Source organism: Thamnophis elegans, chromosome 2 (assembly GCF_009769535.1).
Source record: "Thamnophis elegans isolate rThaEle1 chromosome 2, rThaEle1.pri, whole genome shotgun sequence".
Classification (NCBI taxonomy): domain Eukaryota; kingdom Metazoa; phylum Chordata; class Lepidosauria; order Squamata; family Colubridae; genus Thamnophis; species Thamnophis elegans.
The window spans coordinates 121842964-121863158 of record NC_045542.1 but is presented as its reverse complement, the minus strand read 5'-3'; the positions used below and the strand labels follow the sequence as shown (position 1 = coordinate 121863158).

The 20195-nt window shown below is 38.0% G+C and overlaps 1 protein-coding gene across 3 annotated transcripts in view; it reads right to left on the bottom strand.

The window, feature by feature from the left end:
* Positions 1-20195, bottom strand: part of TMCC1 (transmembrane and coiled-coil domain family 1) — a 103745-nt gene that overhangs the window by 66838 nt on the left and 16712 nt on the right. The gene's annotated exons all lie outside the window — the stretch shown is intronic.

Here is a 20195-nt window from a genome sequence, read left to right as displayed (position 1 = left end):
TAGCATTAAGAATAGCAGAAGTCAATTTGGCCACTATTTTACCAGTACATATAAGTGCAGCCAAAATCCAAACACATTCATGCTATTCTATAAGAGTTCAAAACATTGATTAGTGATTAGATACAATATAATATACTTTGCCAGCTACACAGGATACAGTGGGGCAAAAAAGTATTTAGTCAGCCACAAATTGTGCATGTTCTCCCAGTTAAGATGAGAAATGCCTGTAATTGACATCATAGGTAGACCTCAACTATGAGAGACAAAATGAGAAAACAAATCCAGACAATCACATTGTCTGATTTGGAAAGAATTTATTTGCAAATTATGGTGGAAAATAAGTATTTGGTCACCTACAAACAAGCAAGATTTCTGGCTCTCACAGACCTGTAACTTCTTCTTTAAGAGGCTCCTCTGTCCTCCACTCATTACCTGTATTAATGGCACCTGTTTGAACTTGTTAGCAGTATAAAAGACACCTGTCCACAACCTCAAACAGTCACACTCCAAACTCCACTATGGTGAAGACCAAAGAGCTGTTGAAGGACACCAGAAACAAAATTGTAGACCTGCACCAGGCTGGGAAGACTGAATCTGCAATAGGCAAGAAGCTTAGTGTGAAGAAATCAACTGTGGGAGCAAAAATTAGAAAATGGAAGACATACAAGACCACTGATAAACTCCCTTGATCTGGGACTCCATGCAAGATCTCACCCCATGGGGTCAAAATGATCACAAGAACGGTGAGCAAAAATCCCAGAACCACACGGGGGGACCTAGTGAATGACCTGCATAGAGCTGGGACCAACGTAACAAAGACTATCATCAGTAACACACTACACCGCCAGGGACTCAGATCCTGCAGTGTCAGACATGTCCCCCTGCTTAAGCCAGTACATGTCCAGGCCCTTCTGAAGTTTGCTAGAGAGCATTTGGGTGATCCAGAAGAGGATTGGGAGAATGTCATATGGTCAGATGAAACCAAAGTAGAACTGTTTGGTAGAAACACAACTCGTCATGTTTGGAGGAGAGAGAATGCTGAGTTGCACCCAAAGAACACCATACCTACTGTGAAGCACGTGGGTGGCAACATCATGCTTTGGGGCTGTTTCTCTGCAAAGGAACCAGGACGACTGATCCGTGTACAGGAAAGAATGAATAGGGCCATGTATCGTGAGCTTTTGAATGCAAACCTCCTTCCATTAGCAAGGGCATTGAAGATGAAACGTGGCTGGGTCTTTCATCATGACAATGATCCCAAACACACCGTCCAGGCAACGAAGGAGTGGCTTCGAGAAGCATTTCAAGGTCCTGGAGTGGCCTAGCCAGTGTCCAGATCTCAACCCCATAGTAAACCTTTGGAGGGAGTTGAAAGTCCGTGTTGCCCAGCGATAGCCCCAAAACATTGCTCTAGAGATCTGCATGGAGGAATGGGCCAACATACCAGCAACAGTGTGTGCCAACCTTGTGAAGACTTGCAGAAAACGTTTGACCTGTCATTGCCAACAAAGGATATATAACAAAGTATTGAGATGAACTTTTGATATTGACCAAATACTTATTTTCCACTATAATTTGCAAAAAAATTCTTTCCAAATCAGACAATGTGATTGTCTGGATTTGTTTTCTCACTTTGTCTCTCATAGTTGAGATCTACCTATGATGTCAATTACAGGCCTCTCCCATCTTTTTAAGTGGGAGAACTTGCACAATTGGTGGCTGACTAAATACTTTTTGCCCCACTGTATGTAACATATTGACACACATTTCAAACACACAGTTAAAGAAAGCTTCAGTAATTCATACTATGTTTTAAAATAGTAGAGACTATTTAAATTATTTGTAAATATAAAATATTTATTTTGGTTTTTTATATTTATATAAGTGTTATAACAGGTAGCATCGTGTCTATGTGCCCTATGTTACTTCCAGATTGGGATAAGTATATACTGTATTTTTCAGAGTATAAGACGCACCCTTTTCTCTCAAAAAAAGAGGGTGAAAATCTGGGTGCATCTTATACACTGAATACAGCATTTTTTGCCTCCTGAAACCACGGCCCTTTACCAAAATGGCTGTGCATAGCTTGTAGGAGGCTTTCAGAGAGCCCCTGGGGGCTGGGGAGGGCAGAAATGAGCAAAAAACACCCCACCTTTTGCTCAATTTTGCCCTCCAGCCCCAGGAGCACTCTATAAACTTCCTAATGCCCCCCCCCTTTTTTTTTACCAAAACCAGGCCGGTTTTGTGAAAAATGGGTCGTTTTTTGCTTGTTTTTGTTCTTGTTCTTCTTGTTTGCACCATTCATTTGGTTTGGTGTTTTGGGTTTTATCAGGACTGTGGACTTGCTCTACTTTTATTTGAAATCTGGTTACTTATTTGAAATCTGGTTACTTAATGGTTCATCTGAGAGACTAAACTCATAAGTCTGACTAACTCATATCCAGTCACCTGAGCTGCTGTTGAAGTCAGAAAAAGTAGCTTTGAGTAAGACAAGGGATAGTGGTGCTTTTTGTTCATTAACTACAGCACAACTCAATCTCCTTTAAAATAGAAAGAAATTTAATTTTAATTAACAGAACATATCTTATATCTCAATTTAGTCTCAAAACCTACCATGTCATTTTTTTTTACTTTACAAGATGATGAAATTTAGATTCCTGCAAGAGTTTTAATAATTGCTTCCAATTAAATCTGTGATATTAACAGAATTCTAATTGCCATATATTAATTAAAAATGTAATTTACTATTTAAACATTGTATATTATGAAGAGGCTTAGGATGAGAAATGGTGATGTGGTAGAACCTGAGAAATGTTTTAGGTGCACTGAAAATAATAAAGAACAATAAACTTCATGACAAAAATCACAAGTGATGAAGCATTACTTTAACATTTTATATTAAAAATTGGTAGCTTGCTCTAACATCTACAAATCCTGTAGATAAAGTTTAATCTAACACTAATTACACAATTGCTAAAGGCTACATACTATTAAATACTCCAATTATTGGAAAATATACCATATATTTTGTCCACTGTCTAAAAAAATGAGTTAACTTTATTACAAAGCTTTATGAAGCTATACACAGAAATTAACTGATGCAATTTCATTATTACAGTATTTTTATTTCTTCAGTATAGAATACAAGAAGATATTTTGCAATTTGCTTGGGGCAGAATAACAAAATCATAACAGCCTTCTATGAGTGAAAAATATCTGCAAAGCCCAAGGAAGATAATAAAAGATAAAGATAAAACTGAAGCCTCTAATTCTAGGATAGTATACCACACAAGATATTATGTAATTATAATTACCAGCAGGTTAAGATAGGAACACTTCCTGGTTCATAGAAACAGTATGCTTCTCCTTAATTGGCGACTAAAACAAGTTTTGCAGTTTGGCAATATGCTGAATCCTCGAAGATCTCTAAATCTGGCATGTTTGCTCATGGTGCCTAATAGTTGCCTGTTAGCTTCCTCTTTAAAAATGATTCTTGTTAGTTTCACAGTGCTGAACCCTTACTTGTGTACTGTAAGTTCACAAAAACTTTCAACAACGTGATGATCTAAAAAAGGGAAAAAAGGGATTAAAAAACCCAGTACCCTAGAGATAGCCCTGAATGCAAATTGAAAATTATAGCATCCGACACTAACATTTTTTTTCTTTATTTCTATCTGAAAGCTCACCATGAAGATTTCAAATCCTCAAGAATATGCCAATTCCTCAGTAGTGATTTATGCTGCCATATCATATAAAAGTGTAGAGATTAATGTTTTGGACCAGGAACAAAGAGACACAGATTCTAATTAAGTCCCACCCCACTTGGATCACCCCCCAATTATTTTCAGCTAAATTTCCTTCACAGAATTAGTGTCATGGCCAAAGTAGGGGATGAAAGGGTTATGCAAGATGCACTGAGCTCCTAAACACAGGATATAAAGCAAACATATAAATAAATCAATATTATCAAGCAACTGTAACTGGTACATTTCATAAATGATTATCAGAGCAAATCATCTAATTAAGGTTTAGTTATTCTCTAAATATTTTAGATATATCAGATAATCTTTTAAAATAGTTTTGGGACTATGAAAACTTCAGAATGTCTATAGCACCCTCTCTTGGCAAAGAATAAAAGTTTGTAATCCTCTGACTTGCTTCTCTTCTGTAATAAGAACTATCAGTTAATATGAATTCTATTGCCACCGAGTATTTGAATGCAAGTTGTGTTTTATTATTTTATTCTGTTCACATATTGTTTGTCTTTTGGTATTGCACCCCCTTCCCTGTGATTGTAAGCCGCCCTGAGTCCCCTCAGGGAAAAGGGCGGCCTATAAATCTTAATAAAATGTCTAAAAAAAATGTCTAATATTTCAATTAAATGCCTCATCTAATGGAGGCAAAAAATGTTATACATTAAGATAATGGCACCAGAACTTTTCGATATTCAATTTTCCATCTCGGACTGCCATTTCAAGAGTGATGAATAGGTTTGTAAAAATCATCTAAATTCCATTTACATCCCCTCAGCTAAAACCATTGTAAATAATGCAGAATTACTATTCAATAATGATCTTGGGCAGCAATTTTTTTTTTAACTGAAGTCAAATCTTGACCTTCTTTGGGCATTAGCCATATGTTAACCTATGTCCAACTGCCAGATACCTTTTCCGTTTGTAAAACACAGGTATTTCTCAACTTACAACCAAAATTGAGCCCAGTAATTTATGGTTGTTAAATGAGAAGCCCACATGATCACCTCACTCAATGACTGCTATCACAGCTTTTCCCACTAAGCAACTGGACAGGTCATTAAGCAGACATAGCGAAACACTGCCTACCCAAGGAGGCCAGGCAACTCCCCTCGGCACTCAGAAGGGAAATTGCAACACTGGGCTGGAGAAAAATAGCTGGCATCAAGCTTCTTTTTTCCAGCCCAGCACTGAAGTTCTCCACCCTTTCTTAGGCAGATGATAACTACTGGTAGGTTGTAGGAAAAAAAGCTTGGATATTTGCAGTCCCCAGCCCAGTACTGGAGTTCCCATCCCCTAGGTATGCAGAACAGCTGCACATGACTAATTGATTTTACCCATGCTAGGTGAAATCAATCTGACAGGCAGCCTATACATTCTCAAAAAGACAGGCTGAAAAAAGTCCTTACCAAGTGGGATTTTGGCATGAGGCACCGGCAGAAAAGGGGCATTTGCAGGTAAGATGAAAAAAAAATATCCATGAAAAAAGTGAAGGTATGGGTGGGTGTGAGATCACCATTTGTATATGTCCATGCATCTAAAAGTTCTAAATTGTCCATTCTATCAAAATTGATGCCATATCAATTGGTTGGGTTGGTTGTTGTTGTGCAGGAATGGGAGTGGGAAGGTTATTGGCTTTTGTATTGGGGTTTTATTTTGTAAGCCAATTGGAGTCACTGTGAATTATACATTTTATTCATAAACAAAGCCACAAACATTTTGGAAACTTTGTCATTGTAATATCTTTCTCAGAAATTATCTATTCCTGTGGACAAATTACTCCATTCTAATAGAATAGAATAGAATAGAATAGAATAGAGTAACCCATTAAACATCCATTTTCATATGACAACTCCTTTGGTTTATCCATGTGCTGTCTTTGCAAAATGTTAATTTATCCTCATTTGGAGCTTATATTGTAGTTACCAGTCTTGCTCTCATGAAAAGTAGCTAGAACCCCACATATCTGCCATAATCATCAGTCACTATTAGTTCTGGTTGCAATTTTCATATAGAAACAACTCCATTTCTAATTTGACTGAAATAAATTGTTCACCCAAATATTTGCAAATCAAATATTTTGCATTCTTTTTTCTATTATCTGTTTCTTGTAAACAAATTACATCTTTCATTTTTTAACTAGTAAAATATTAGAGCTGTTTGCTCTATTTATATTTCATGTTATGAATTTAAAATAACATTTATGCCCAAAACATAGAAAAGTCAATACTTGTAGCACTTAACATAATAATATTCTTAATGTTTTGTCATTATTGTTTCGCACTATCACTCCGATTTTCATTTCTTCCAATTCCCCTCTAAATTTTTCTAGGAATGTCTTGCTTTTTTTTAGAGTAAACTTAATCTAAACCTCTGTTGTTTAAAAATAAAGAACTCTCCTTCCAATTTTTCCCATTAAAATACAGTAGTTAACTTTTTTCTGCTTCAGCTTGTCAGTTAAAAAAAAAGTCTTTTCATTTACACAGTTCATTCTGAATGGTAGCAATCTAGACTGTCAGGACTGCATTTTGTCTAGCATGGATAGATTTCTTTGACATTGTATGCCATACACCAAATTAATAAATAAATTTACAGAGTATTCTGATCAGGATTTAAGTATAATCACATCTGCATTATTAATCTTCAATCTGGTAAAAATGCTGCTTCAACACTTGGTCTCTGCTGTTCTTCCTGAAAAAGTGAATAAAAATATCCTTTGGTACATTTCTTAATTTTAGAAATTATGTGTTGATTACGTGTTGATTCTATGTTCTTTTGTCAATTTCTATCATCTTTATCCTGTTCCAAAAAGTTTGTTAAAGACTGAGCAATCTTTTCTTTAATGTCTGTTCCAGGATGCTCTGGAACTGCTCAACTCTAAGCAAAATTCTTTTTTTAGTTCCAGTAATGCCAGATTTTTCTAAGTCCTTATACATCTCTCTATTATTCTTTTTTATTTTCTAAAATTATCACTTTGTAATTAATTTTACTTCTTCTATAAGTTTCCCTATGGATACTTCAACTTTTTTGTAACTTCCTCTCCTGTTTACAAACGTTTCTTCCAATTTCACTTCAGAAGCAATCTACGCCCTTTTAATATATTTTATATATTCAGATATCTGCTTCTCCTTGTCTTCAAATATATTTTGTAAACTTTCTGGACTAATCTCTTTTTCTGTCAGTTGCTCCAATGATTCTTGCGGCTTTTCTAGTGGTCACCATTTATTTATTTATAATCCAAAAAATAAATCAATTATGAAGATATATATAAAGACAAGCTTCTCCTTTTTTTCTCTTTGCATTTTCTATTCCCTTAAAGCTTTGGTCCAAACTATATTCCTGTAGTTTTAATGACAGTCAATTTCATGTTACACTTATTACTTTGTTTTCTAAATTCCACAGTCTTTTCCTTCTGATGTCAAATGATCAACATACCCAAGAAGGTCTGGCCTATTTAGTCAGTTAATTCCAAACAACAGAAGTACTTTTGCTAAAATATTAATCTTTTAAATTTGTACAGACCCTTTTTATCTCTTTATAAATTTCTTGGTGAAAAACTTGTTAAGCTCTTTTCCATTGTTTCAAAGTCTTCTGTTGTTTCGAAGTCTTTTAAAAATATTTTTCTCTTTGCTTTAGTTTCTATAATCTGGAAGGAAGGTTGATTGACTGAGTTGTTTCCTTTGTTCCACAATTTTCAAAGACCTGTTTTCAACTGTAAATTGATGTACCCAACGGTGATTAAGAAAGCAAGGGTTTGGTGGAACCTTTAATGTCCTTTTAAAAGGTTGTGCTTCTATATGCAAGATGTTGTTTCTCTCTTAGCTCTCTTAGCTGCTTGCCAAAAACACAATACTCCCATCTGTGGTCGCCTCATGAGGAGCAGCAGTCCATGGTACATGTGGGCAATTCTTACTCTCTCTTTTATAAAGAAATACTTTTTTGGCCAGAAATCACTGCTGGCCTCTGTTCACCGCTACAGCACTGTCTCCTCTCTTGAAGGTATCTAGTCCATCACAGAAGCCCCCACAAATTGTTTAACACTAAGAAATATAGCATCTCTTTATGTCAACCTAAAAGGAAAAGGCAAATAAAAATTCTGGACAGGGGAAACCCTTACCTTTATATAAAGGTACTGAAGACATTAATTTTTCAGGAAGAAAAGGGAAATCAAGGGAAATGCTTGCAATATCCATTTTGCCATATGGAATATTGTCCACTGTCATTTACCTATTCTGAAACACTATCAAATTTCTACTTTGCCATCATTTTCATGGCTTTCGAAAACTGGAGACTCGCCTATATTGACATTATCTTTTCTACCTTTCCTTATAATAAGCTGCTTTTATTTTGTGTGTTTGCTATTCTGAAACAGCGAAGTGTTGTAGGAGTAGACAGAAAATAGGTGGAATGGCTAAAAATATTTGAAATTACACACTATATTACCCAAATGATGACTTTGGATAACTACTTGCCAGCTGCTACAAAAATTCCCTCACACACTACTTTCAGCAGACTGTAAGTACACTTTAAATTAATTATATAGGGAAAGTGTTGGAGCTAGCACAATTAGCTTTTATCTCACTGTAGTTCATTTTATCTCATTTCACTGTATCTTACCTTATCTCATTTTATTCTTTTTACTATAGTAGTGCTCAGGTTTTGATATAGTCAACTGACTAATCAATAAATAATCATTGTAATCATTGTATTATACTAGAATTAATTTCACATGACAGCAGCATAAACGTTGCTTTGGCCAAACCAGGTCAGCCTGTATACTTTACTTCTCCTTTATCACAGCTTCACACCTGGTAGGTGTCTAGTGAGGATAGGACATCTGCCATCACAGGACTTATACATTGCTAAGTGGTACTTTATGCTAAAGCTATGGACTTCTCCCATATGGCAGATGAAGTGTGGGAGGTTAGGATTTGCAGGGTTGATAGCTGGCTACTATCACACTGAAACTGGCAGCCCTGAAGATGCTTCCAAAATGGCTCCAGCTCCATCCTCAGCTACAACTCCATGGATGTTGGCAATAGGAATAATAGCACATAACAGTGATGCGCAGTCTGAAAAAGCTTGCTATAAATAGCTCCCATTTTGCAGTTTGTTATGCAAAATGCCTTATTCTGGAAGACAACAGCACCAAAAGCTGACAATTCCATTTAGAATCATATGGAGAAAATGTTGTGTGATTGCTTCTACCATAGAGAGAAGACACATATTCTTTATCAAGCTATCCCAATGATATCAGATTCCACAGAATTTCACTCTGCTGAAATCCTAATTCCCACAGCACTGTCTTATGTCTAAGGACATTTACCCATGTAAATATAACTGCATAACTTTTACCCTTCTCTTTTTCCTATTACCTTCTACTATTGGTATTATTATTATATTATATTATATTAACTTATCTTATATTATATTATTATATCCTTATTATTGTTTGTATGTACACCAAGAGCGGGTTTTGAGCAGAGTAGCGGTTGTGCCTTCTTTATCACTGCACCAATCACTTCCAGCCTACAGCTTCTCTTTTAGAGCTCCATGGCAACTGGCACAACCATGTTTTAAGCTCACCCTGCCACACAGCAGCACTTGGGTCTCAAAAGCGGTCTTGCTGATCAACAACCCAGCATCCTAGCCACATGGGCCACCTGGAATATTATGTGCTTCATCTACAGAGACAGCAAGAACCAAATGTCAGATTCTAACACTGCCCTCATTTTGGTAAGTACAAGCATATCCCATCCCTTGGAAAGATTCTTCATTCTTGTGAACAAAGAAGTGTCTACCGTATATACTCGAGTATAAGCCGAGTTTTTCAGCCCAATTTTTGGGCTGAAAAAAGCCGCCTCGGCTTATACTCGAGTCTACAACTGGATCCGGCAGTGCTGTTGCCTGTTGGAGGAGGAGGAGGCGAACCAGCCTGCCATTGCTGGCTACCGCCAGCCCCGCCGCTCTTCACGAACCCTTCCAAGCCCCACAGTCCAGCGGACAGAGCAGAAACAGCCCCGGGGCTTCGCTGCCGCTCCCCGCATTTTTTGCACGGGGATCCCTTGGAGAGGGGATTCTAGCCTGCCATCGCTGGCCACCGCCAGCCCCGCCGCTCTTCACGAACCCTTCCAAGCCCCACAGTCCAGCGGACGGAGCAGAAACAGCCCCGGGGCTTCGCTGCCGCTCCCCGCATTTTTTGCACGGGGATCCCTTGGAGAGGGGATTCTAGCCTGCCATCGCTGGCCACCGCCAGCCCCGCCGCTCTTCACAAACCCTTCCAAGCCCCACAGTCCAGCGGACGGAGCAGAAACAGCCCCGGGGCTTCGCTGCCGCTCCCCGCATTTTTTGCACGGGGATCCCTTGGAGAGGGGATTCTAGCCTGCCATCGCTGGCCACCGCCAGCCCCGCCGCTCTTCACAAACCCTTCCAAGCCCCACAGTCCAGCGGACGGAGCAGAAACAGCCCCGGGGCTTCGCTGCCGCTCCCCGCATTTTTTGCACGGGGATCCCTTGGAGAGGGGATTCTAGCCTGCCATCGCCGGCCACCGCCAGCCCCGCCGAGAAGAAACCTCACTGATGCAATCCATGAGAAAAATATACAAACAACATCAATAGTATAAAGCAGTGGTCCCCAACCCCCGGTCCGCTTTGGTAGCCACCCGCCCGGCCGCCTTGGTAGCCCGTGGAGACGGAGCGCGTTCGGTTAGCCGCTACCTGGGGGCGCCGTCCCCATGACATCACCGCGGAGTCCTCGCCTCCTTCCCTGGCGAGGCTTTCTCCCCGCCAGCCAATCAGAGGCCAGTCCCCGGGCAAACGGGGACAAGTTGCTGGCCGGTCGAAGCAGAAGCGGGAGATTGGAGGGGGGGGAGAGAGAGCGAGAGCGAGCGCTGGGCGGGTGGCAGCGCGTTCCACAGCGGACTAGGCGCGCCGCGGGCTGCCAACACCCCCCCCCCACACACACACGTACACACACTGCCTCTCTGGCAATTGGCTGCCCAGGAAGGGAGCGGGGAGCTTTCACAGATAGGAACGTGATGGGGTTTGTTTTCTTCCCCCACTCCTGAGCCCTTTTTTTTTTTTTGCTTGCCTTCTCGGGTCTCCGCCGTGGAGCAGCCGAGGTCAGATGGGGAGGCGGAGAGAGAGAGAGAGAGAGAGAGAGATGGGCGGGTGGCAGCTGTCTGTGAAACATCTTCCCCTCCCCACCTCCTGGGCAGCCAATTGCCAGAGAGGCACGGTGGGGGTGGAAGGAAATAAAAAGAGAAGTTGCCCTTTCATTTTGCAATCTCTCTCTACGACCTTGTTTCATTCTCTTCCCTTTTGTTTCGTCCTCATTTCTCAATCTCAGCAACTTTAACACTTTTGGACTTCAACTCCCCAAATTGCCCAGCCAGCTAGAATAGATAGATAGATGGTGGATAGGTGATTGATAGATAGAGAGGGATGGATGGATGGATGGATAAATAGATAGATGATAGATAGAGGATATATACACATACACGCATACACACATACATACACAGAGAGAGACAGAGACAGAGACAGACATGGATGGATATACTATAAAGAATAATCCAAACTCCTTGGATGTTCTGGGCACCTTTTTCCCACCTGGGCCTATTCACAGATGCCACTTCGGAATCTTTCTCAGGTTCCCTGACTCCTGTTTGGGCACACTCCCTAATCTGGTTCAGTGGTCTTCAACTCCCCCCCCCCCAATGAATGGGAAGACACTCCCCCCTCCATCCCCAAATCCTGAATGCCTTTGCCAACTGGAAGGAATGGTGGCTGAGAAGCAGAGTTACAGGGATTCCTTGGGAGAAAACGGCACATTTTTGGTTCTTTTCACCTCATTTTATTCCGTCCAGAAAATGCGGGGAGCGGCAGCGAAGCCCTGGGGCTGTTTCTGCTCCGTCCGCTGGACTGTGGGGCTTGGAAGGGTTCGGGAAGAGCGGCGGGGCTGGCGGTGGCAGGCGATGGCAGGCTGGTTCGCCTCCTCCTCCTCCAACAGCACTGCCGGATATCCGTCCAACGCTGCGGGGGCGCCAGCGGGAGCTTTGGCGGCTTCACCTCAGCCGCAGCGCTGGGCAGCAAATGTGCTGTTGCTGTTGGAGGAGGAGGAGGCGGCGGCACCTGAGGACAGGACAAGAAGCAATGGAAACTTGTCAGAAGGAGACTCAAGCTGGAAATAAGGAGAAATCTGACAGTAAGAACAATTAAAATCCTAGGAAAATGTCCTTTCATGAAAAATTACTTTTTCAGTTAACTCTGCCTGACATTAGTTGGGCGAACAGAAATATTAGTTGGCCAATTCTAAAAGGGAGCACCAGAAAGAACTTAAAATATTTTTTAAGAGAGCTGGGTTTTTCATTTATATTATATGTATGAACAGAATTAACACAAATTGCAGATACCAATCAAACATAAAGAAAAAAAGGATGAAATAATGCTCATTTTTAAAAACTCAGTGAAAATAAAAACAATATACCAAGAAGGTGGCATACTGGTTGTGATTTGATCTCTTCGTGGGATCCCGGGGATCCCCTATACAAGTATTTTAATATTGCAGACTTGCAGTATTATAAGTCATACTGATATTATAGAACACTTTAATTAAGCGGGTCCCTTGAATAAACATAACTTTGAGTTTCAAATAACACTGATTTTTTATTTTTGAAATTTACCAGTATCTGCTGCATTTCCCACCCTAGGCTTATACTCCAGCTTTTTGGGGTAAAATTAGGTGCCTCGGCTTATATTCGGGTCGGCTTATACTCGAGTATATACGGTATATGTTCTTGCATATTGTAGGATGGATTTTATATTACTTTACCTCAGTGAGCAGAAGAATAATATATAGTACTCTCTTTATTGTGGGACTACTGATGTTCCTAATTGAACCTGGCTGTATTTCCCTGATGCTGCACTCCCACCAAATAGAAATAGCAATAGCACTTAGACTTATATACTGCTTCATAGTGCTCTACAGCCCTCTCTAAGTGGTTTATAGATTCAGCATATTGCCCTCAAAAATTTGCTCCTCATTTTATCTACCTCAGAAAGATGGAAGGCTGAGTCAACCTTGAGCTGGTCAGGATTGAACTCCTGGCAGTAGCTAGTCACAGATCCCAGATGAGAGGATGTCATCAAATAGGTGGTGTGGAAAGATGGAACTTCTGATTATCCTTAAAACCAGCTGCCTTTATTAGATATTCTCAAATTGCCATTGGACAATGACTAAAATCCTGCTCACTCCCTCGTTTAAAATAATCATCAGACACTTTCACCTCAACATCAATCAAAAGAAACATTAATGACAGCTATTGCTGCTGGCTCCAGTCATAACTGGTCTGGACGAGACCAGGTGGCTTTGCTCTAAAATCAGGTCACGCTCCACAGAGATGACTGAATAGTTGGACAAAGTAAGCACAATTTGTTGATCTCTGCACAAAGATTCAAATATATGCATCATGCATATGTGATCGTAAAAAAAATAAGCCAATACTGAAATAAGGGAATTTGTTAATATGATGCTCAGAGGCTCATGTGCTGCAGTCTTTACCATATTTTTGTGTCTGTTTTGCTAACTGTAAAAATGTTACTTAATTGTTGCTTCCAGAGCTTACTATATATTTTTAAAATAAACAAACATTAATTTGAATTCGGCTGCACCTAGCCTACAGTATTATACTGTATTATATTATACTTTATACGGATAAAGCACAAAGTAGCCTGACACTTATTACAAATTCTATTGTTTTCTTCTATGGAACACACAAAACATTAGTTTTTGTTTCTTACAATCAGGGCACCCAAAATATTATGATAGAATTGTTCCTAGTGGGGTTGTTATGACCTGAATTCATTACTAATAAGCCATGATGAACAAAAAGAGTTCTGGAAGATCTGGGAAAAGAACCAAACCTACTTCAAATAAAACAAAAAGAAGCCCTCTCTTTCTAGATTATTTATGAATTTAAAACTTAAGCTTTTTTTTCTTTTCACGACACACCTACAAAATATTTAGTAATGAACTGGTTTTTAAAAAAACTCAAGATACCTCTTTGTCTTCCAGCATATAAATTATAATTTTGATTTACAAAACATATTTGACCCATGAATATTAGGATGTAGCTCCTCCTTGAATACAACATAGCCCTTAATGCATACAATTACATTTCTGCCTGCCCAGCATAATTTACACTTTAATATACAATATGTAAATCCATGTGAGACAACATTTTGCATCATTACCAAATAAAATCTAATTTTCTATGCTGTTAAAGTAAACACAATTGCCTAGTACTATAAAAACTGTTAGCTCACAAAAAACTGATAAATTAACATAATGCAGAGAAATATAAAACCACTGGAATGACAGTAAATTTTAACAATGTCAAATGGCATGGCATGAAGTAGTAGAAAACATTTTTTAGGCAAAACCATTGTATCTTCATCAGGAATTCAATAAGTAGTGTCACATAGTAGATTTGAAGTAAAATGGATAAAAGCTATGCTATAAAGACTATTCTTTTTACAAAAAAAAATTAATTGTTAATTGGGCAACACAATATTATTAAAATAGAAGACAGTAGTAATCAATCATATTATAGCTATATTAATTAAAGAGTCTTGATTTCTTTCACAGGAAGTACATTTATATTCTATAATCTTAAAACACTATATTTTATTGCTGTCTAAGACCTTAATACGATACTTCCAATGTTTTATTTTACTTACTTCACCCTCAGGTCCGTGGCTATTTGGTTCTTCTTCCATGACTCTTCAGTTAAATTTTCAATTTTCTACTGACCACTATTCCAAGAGAGATTGTTCATTTAATCATTTTGCATATTCTTGTGCTCCAATTATTACTGTTCTGTTTGGCTTAAGAAACTTTCAGTACTCAATTCACTCTTAACAAATAATTCAGCACTTTCGGTTAGGTAGTATTCTGGTGCATTGAGATTTGCTATCACTGGAGTTTCTCTATAGTATAATACTATAATAATCACTGAAGCAAAATCACATGTTTTGTACAACTGTGCTTGAAGAATTATACTGTACAAAGGGAATATTATTTGTGAACACTGATCAAGCTTAAGATTCTTAACTGAAAAGCTGTGCTAAATCATTACAAGATAGCTCTCTAATTAAGAATCACAACCTCGTGATGCACATTTGTTTACTGAGATTCATGTGTATTCATTGTGTGTAATATAATGAATGGCTCAGTTAACTAAGGTACATCACTATTCATCTATAATGAGATGATATTCCAAAACAGTTCTGGCTTTTGGTTATTTATTGCAGGGGGGAGTTCCAGTTCTTTAAGAAAACTGATATTCTCTTTAAAAGGAAAATCAAATTAATCCCCATGTCTTTAATAATTAAGGTGTCCTGCAAATTTCTCATAATTTAAACTCACCAAAATTCCTCCATGGAATTACAAATTGAGGATTTGTCATCATAACTGAAAGAATTTTCAAGCCTGGTATGTGGCATTCTTATTCTAGAAGAATGCTGTCCATACAACTCTCCTTCTGTTAAAGTGACCACTCCTTAATCATAATTCTGAGTAATTCTCAAAACTGTTTGAGATTTTTTTCAAACTTCTTAAAAATCAAGAACACATATTCGGATTTATCATTATATTACAAATCCCTTTTATTGGAGAAGAATGAATCAACTAGGAATTTAAGTTTTTTTTTTAATGTTAACATTTTGCTATCTTTACCAAGCAGTTTGTATATTGGTTCTTTTCTTTTCCTTTCCTTTTAAATGTATGTAAAGAAGCCAATTTCAATACCCTTAGCATCTTTTGCTGAAACTCAGGTGTTCCTGAGCTTTTGCTTTCTTCATTCCAGCTCTATTATTGTGGGTAACTGTTACGTCACTTCCTCCCACCATCACTATCACTACCTGCTTATTAACCCTTTTAATAGGTTTAACTTTAATTAAAACTATTAGCTTTTTTGTCATATTCTCTCTCTCTCTCTCCCTCCCTCCTCCCTCTCTCTCGGCATTTCGTGCCTTGGACTGCTGTTGCGCCACGCTTGCTTTCCTGCTGGGCCTTTGGATCGCTCCCCACAGGATCCTTGTCTGTGAGCGTTATGTTGGTGGCACCTCCCAGCTGATAGGCAGCCTGACGCAAGCGCAGTGACCCTGCAGTGACTTTCATACAGAGCGGAGCCAGCGCAGGTGTGGCAATGTGAACTAGCATGGTCTGTCACGTCATCGGAGTATATTGGGTGTATTGCATGCATGTAGGAGAGGGCGGGGCACAGGAGGGTTTAAATGATGGAGGGATGTACAGAGTTACAGGATTGACTTTATTTTACATGTGATTTACATTGTGTGATGGTTAGAAGTACCAGAATAGACTTTAAAGATTACACTTACCACAAACTACCAGTTTAGTCGTATTGTTTGTGTTCTTTGCCTGAACGGAACCTGACATCTGAATTCCCTTGAAATCATTAACTCCAGCAATATGTGGTCATTCCCTCCAACATTTTCCTCCCACCTCTACTAATTGATACTGATTAAGATGTATTAAGTATTAATACTTAATACTGATTAAGATGAAATCAAATATAACTAATCCTATTGTGTCTTCCTTCACCCTTTGAAGGAGAAAGCTGTCAGAAACACAATTCAAGGATTCCTGGATAGACCATACTAGACCAAATCTGTCTCACAGCAAACACCAAAGTAATTACTGCATTCAACTGCTAAGATTTCTTCCCTTTTTTAAAGATCTGCCATTTTCTTTCAAAAGGCATCATCCATATCTATTTGGTTGGGTAACGGACAGCAACAACAGCATTGCTTTTATTTGTTCTTTCTTGCAGAAACTGTATCAAATTAATTCATCTGGATTTCAGAGAAGGAATGAGTATGTGTAACATTTCTGCCTCCTTTTCAACTGTTTCTAGTCTTTTGAACAAATTGCATCCTCTTTTATTATCACTGCTGAATAAAATAGCCACATTTAAAATTACTATTCAATCTAGAATTCTGTTTTTGTTTCCAGTATCTCCTAATGCTGAAGACAATAAAGAAAAAATAACTTAATTCAAGATATGGCTTCTTATTGAGAGAAGATTATACTTCTCAACTATATGCCTCACAGAGTATTTTATGCCACTTGTATTCTCATTTTTATATTCAAAAAATTGGGATCAGAAGATATTTCATTGCCAAACTACTTACATGAATTAAATATAAATCAGGAAGACCCCAAAATTCCTACCAAATGTAAAATTATCAAATCGCATTTACATTTAAGATAATATAAGATATCTGCACATTCTTTCTTCAGTGTTAAGCAAAATGTTTCTGGATGGCTATAGCAGACTTTGGCCAGATTTTAAATGGAAAAATTATTGCCTGTGACACTGTATTTGCAATTTTGAGTTTGAAAACAGCTGGGGGTTTCAACAAAATAGAAAGCCCTTGCAGTTGTCATAATAAAATAGTCTATGCTTGGTTTAATAGGGCACTCACTAAATACTCTGCTCTACTGGATGTCAGAAATGTCAGAATTAATCTGTCTGAATTAAGAGAGACATTACAAATTTAAACAGGGGGATGAACTGCATTCAGTTTGCAAATTAATGGCAAAGACTGAATGCTTGTGTTTTTAATATATGATTTACCTGCAAGCCTGTTAATCCTGAGGAATGAAATACACATGATACAAACATGGCAATGAAATAATCAGATCCTGAAAATGCTCAAGCAGATGTAGGAAAAAAAACCCACAATCCTCAAATCCTTTCAATAAATTTTTATATTCTCACTAGGCAGAGCCAATGGCAATGCATAATAATTGAATACAATTGGCAGATTTATCTACAGGATCATTCTTCCTTTGTTCATTTTGCAGGATTTTGCCGTTTTTTGCTCAATTCCACCCCCCCGCCCAGCACTCTATAAGCTTCCATAAGGCTATGCATGCAATTTTTGCCTTTAAAAAGACAAAAATACCTATGGTATTTTTGCCTTTTTTTAAAAAAGGGTCCATTTTTGCAAAAAATGGGCCGTTTTGGGGAGGTTTGCAGAGTGCAAAAACTTTTTTCCCATTTCAGAAAGCTCTTTAGGTAGAATGATTGACGAGAATTACATTGATCAAGTGCTGATCCAGCAGAAACAAAGTCTTAGGTGCTGCAGATTGTCAGCGATTTCTTTCTCCAGCACATGGATAAATACATTTGGAAACATCTACCTACCTACCAACTCTCTCTCTCTCTCTCCCTTCTATCTATCTATCTATCTACTCTCTCTCTCTCCCTAATTACCTATTCTCTCTCTCTCTCTCCCTTCTATCTATCTACTCACTCTCTCTCTCTCTCCCTAATTACCTACTGTATTTCTCTCTCCCCCCCTCTATCTACTTATGTACCTACCTACCTCTCTCCCTATCTACTGTATTTCTCTCTCTCTATCCCTCTACCTACCAACCTAACTACTCTCTCTCCCTACCTACCTACTGTATTTCTCTCTCCCCCCCTCTATCTACCTATGTACCTACCTACTCTCTCTCCCCATCTACTGTATTTCTCTCTCCATTTCTCTCTATCCCTCTACCTACCAACCTACCTACTCTCTCTCTTCCTACCTACTGTATTTTTCTCTCTATCTCTCTCTATTTCTCTCTCTCTCCCTACTTACCTACTGTATTTTTTTTCTCTCTATCTACCTACCTACTTTAAAAAAAAAATTGCCTCTTCAAAAACTTGGTGTGTCTTATACTCCAAAAAATACGCTATTTCAAAAGTTATCTAGGCTTTGGCCACAGTACATAACATTAGTCTCAAAGATTCTGAGTATCCATTTTTAGTAGTTATTCCACACAATGCATAACAAATGTTAGTAGTTGATGAATGACTAATAAAGTCATTTTTATCTTCAAGAGTAAATTTAACTTTAGCAGAATTAATTTAATGAACAGCAACTGAAGTTCTTAAACTTCTTAGGTCAGATAATTGTCAATATTTTTAACTTCACAGCTATTTTCTTGTTTAACCAGGAATTCATGATATGTACTTTCTCTATAAATTGCAACTTGAAAAGCCATTTGTAAAAATTTCATACAAAGCAAATTATCCAGAATATTTGAATACAAAGCATATCATTGTCAAAGGCAGGAAGCAGAGGAAAGTCTGTTGGCCAAATACATTATAATTAATTCTATTAATTAATTTTATATTGTAGAGTAAATGTAAATGTGATTAAAATTAATAAAACTAAGATACAATCTTAAGAGTTAAGACTTTCCAGATACCAATTAAAACTGTGAAATGACAAGTATAATACATATACGTTTTGAACAATGGAGCTACATTTAATGGTTTTAAGTGAGAAAAGCAGTGGTTCATGCTTGATTGCCTGACATTGCCTAGTACATGTATGTATATATTCCTTGTAGATAAACCACTATTTGAAAGACAAAACTCTGATTACTGTATTTTGCTCCTGGGTTGTCTCAACATAGTCACACTGTGTGCACTCTGACAGACCATGTCTACTTTCACCGATAGTTCACACTTATGCAGAAGAGAGGGTGAAATGAAAGATATATTGTTTGTTATTATTAATCACTAGTATTAATAGATGCCTTCATGTCTCTTAGAAATGTATTCTGAATATGCTCAAAATTATTGTAGATATTCTAAAGAACAGAATTATTTGCTTCACCAGGATTCAGTTTAGATTTGGATTTAGTGGTATCAAATATCAGCGAGAAGTTCAGCAGCAAGAGTCAAAATAGCCAATTCCTTCTATTACAACACATTCACAAGTGATTAAAGATCATTCACTCCTTTGGCCAAGTCTGAAATATTTCTGTCAGAGTTCTAAATATAATTTATATAAATACAATAAATTAAATATTATTTTTGAGTTTGAGGTAAATTCTAAGTCATGGATAAATAATTTTAGAATATTAAAATAATATAGGAGAGCAAATTATACTATTATTTATTACCTTTAGCTTGTTAACCATTAACTGCAGACAGTGATTCATCACTAAGAAAGTATTAAACTCACAATTGCAATTTCATATCATAGTAGAATTATTGGGCTACTTTACACAAATCCATATATTTATGGATTTAAACTGATATCAAAAGGAAAACTTTTTTTGGGGGGGGTTAATGTTATTACTTTTTAAATGATCTGTATCAGTGTTGGCAAATCTTTTCGGCACCAATTGCTGAAACAGGAATGTATGCGCGTGCCAGAAACTGCAACAGCAGCCATGCGCCAGGAAGATGATCTTCCAGTTTTCAGTGCACATATGCGCACCAGCCTGGTGGTCTTTGCAAATACATGCATGCCAGAAACTGGAAGACCAGGTGGCTGGTGCACATGCACATGCTAGAAACCAGAAGATCATCTTCCTGGCACGGGCATGCGCACCAGGCTGCTGCTTTTCCAG